Genomic DNA, 3,017 nt, shown 5'->3' on the forward strand with positions numbered 1-3,017 from the left:
AAAAAAAAAAGAAAAAAAAAAGAGAATTAAACAAAATAATTGTTGAATACCTAAGATTAGAGATATAATGACAGATATTATGGATACAATGTAGGCCCATGTAAGGATAAAACATTAGAGTTATTTTATTTATTCAGAAGTTTTCCAGTTTCCAAATTTTTAAAAAAATCAGCAAATATAAGTATTATAATATCAATAAGAATAATCACATAAACCCCACTATAAACAAGGAAAAATGGAATAAAAATACATTTCAGAGAAGAAATACTAGTACCTAGAAAGACTATGAAAAAATTCCCCCTCAACAGCAATTAATGAATGAACACTTTAAAAGTATATATCACTTTTCTACTCTAGGCTTAGTAAAGGACCTTAAAAAAGTATTGTGATAAAACAAACAAACAAAAAGAAAACAAAGCCCCTTGTACAATATGAGATTTACTTTCTTAAATTCCTGAGTATGTAATACAGTATTGTTAACTATATGTAAAATGTATGCCCAATCTCTAGACCCTTTTCATCTTTTCATGACTCACACTTTGTACCCCTTGAATAGCAACTCTCCATTTCTCCAAGTTCTCAGCCCCTAACTAACAATACCCATCTGCTTTCTGCTTCTATGACTTGAGAATCATGCAGTATTTGTCTTTGTGTGCCATATGTCACTTAGCATGATGTCCCTCACGTTTATTCATGTTGTCACAAATTACAGAATTTACTTCTTTTTGAAGACCATTTACTATTCCATTCTGTGAACATACCACCTTTTCTTTACCTATTCATCTGCTGTTATACAAAGAAATTGTTTCTTTCTCTTAGCTACCGTGAATAATGTTGCAGTGCATGGAAGTGCAAATATTTCGTTGGGACATTGATTTCAATTATTTTGGGGAAATGCACAGAAATAGAATTGCTGGATCATATGGTAGCTCTATTTTTAATTTTTTGAAGAACCTCTGTACTGACTTACAATATGGATGTATCAACAGTGCACAAAGGTTCTCTTTTCTCCACATTTTTCACAAAGACATGTGGGTTTTTTTGATTAGCATTCCCCTGATGTTTACTGATATTGAGCTTCTATTCATACGCCTATTGATCATGTGTATGTCTTCTTTGAAGAAATGTCCATTCAATATCTTTGCTCATTTTAAAATCAGGTTATTTCATATGTGTGTGTGTGTGTGTGTGTGTGTGTAGAGATTTGGGGTTGTAGAAATTATTTATCTTGAAGATTAGTCCCTTTTAAGATACATGGTTTCCAAATATTTTCTGTTATCCATAGGTTGCCATTTCACTTTGTTGATTATTTCCTTTGCTGTGAAGCTTTTTATTTTGATGTAGTCATACCTCTCCATTTTTTTATTTTTCTGTATGTCCTTTTGGTATCATATCTATGATATCATTGCTAAGACCAGTGCCATAAAGCTTTTCCCCTGTGTTTTCCTAGAGGAGTTTTATAGTTTTGCATTTTATGTTTAAGTCTTTTGTCCACTTTTAATTGATTTTTGTGGATGATATAAGAGTACTATTTCATTATTTTGCATGTGACATATTTAGCTTTCTGAGCAACATTTTTGAAAATACTTATCTTTTTATTATTTTTTTTTTGTCACCTATGTTAAAGATCAATCGACCATATATACATAGGTTTGTTTTTGGGATTTCTATCTGTTCTATTGTTCTGTTTGTCTGTCTGTTTTTTTTTTTAATGCCAGTACTACACTGTTTTGATTAATGTAGCTTTGTAATATGCTTTGAAATAATGAATTGTGAAGACTCCAGGTTTCTCCTTCTTTCTTAAGACTGTTTTTGCTACTGGAGTCCTTTGTGGATCCACATCAGTTTTAAGATGTTAAAAATTATTTTGTGGAGGTGGAGCATGATGACAGACAGAATGGATGTTTAGCTCAGCTCTCACACAGCATCAGGTGAGAGTGAGGGGGCTAGATCTTTCCTTGCATGGAGTGTTGGTGTAGATAGGCAGCTAAGGGTGTGCAGCGAAGGGGTGGATTACTGGAGTTGAAGTGTAACCTGGAGCTACAGAGTCTGCCAGAGAAATTTTGGTGCCACTGCTGAAGCTGCACCAGTGGCTGGTGGCCAGAAGTGGCAGTAACCAACCCCTCCCCCATGGAGGACTACAATTCCCATTTCGGGGAATCTAGGTGTTTTGTGGAAAGCTTGGTGAAGTGTGGACTCCTGAATGTAATTTGGCGACCAGAAAGGGGTGCTGTTTGCACCCCATTTGGAGCAGCAGGGGTCTAGGCAACTGGATAGAAAATTAAGGGGAATGGATTCTACTTAGGAAACAGACACATTTTGAAATTTTGGAAATGGTAACTGTCACAGGCACCTTTTCCCATGGGCCAAGTGTGTTAATTTGTACACTCTCACCTGCAGGCAGCCATACTGCACCCAAAACTGCTTCAGGATACCCCCACACTTCACAGGAACTTGCAGGGAGAGTTTGTGAAATCTACCAGTGAATATTCTTTTTCTGAGATCAGTAAAATCAACAATTAAGCAGGGTCTAGGAGGTGAGCATGATGGCAGACAAGATAGAAGTTTAGCTCAGGTCTCCCAAAATAGCAGGTGTGAATGAGTGGGCTAGATCATTCCACGCAGGGAATATTGGTATAGACTGGCAGTTTGGGGTGTGCAGTGAACTGATGGATTGCTGGACTTAAAGTGTAACCCGGAGCTGCAGAGACTGACTGAAAAGTCTTTGTGCCACCGCTGAAGCGAAGGGCGCCAGCAGCAACCAGCCCCTCCCCCATGGAAGATTACAATTCCCAGTTGGGGGGAAACTAGAACTTGTGTGGAAAAATTGCTGAAGCATGGATTCCTGTGCCTAATTTGGAGGTCAGGTAGGAGTGCTGTCTGGAACAGGACAGCCTAGGCTAGGCGGCCAGTCAGGATCAGACATATTTTGAAATTTCAGAAATGGCAACTGCCATAGGCACTTTTTCCTATGGGCCCGGTGTGATGTTTTGAGTCTCACCTGCAGGCAGCCATTC

Source organism: Otolemur garnettii, unplaced genomic scaffold, assembly GCF_000181295.1.
Source record: "Otolemur garnettii isolate 467f Iridium unplaced genomic scaffold, OtoGar3 scaffold00239, whole genome shotgun sequence".
NCBI lineage: Eukaryota > Metazoa > Chordata > Mammalia > Primates > Galagidae > Otolemur > Otolemur garnettii.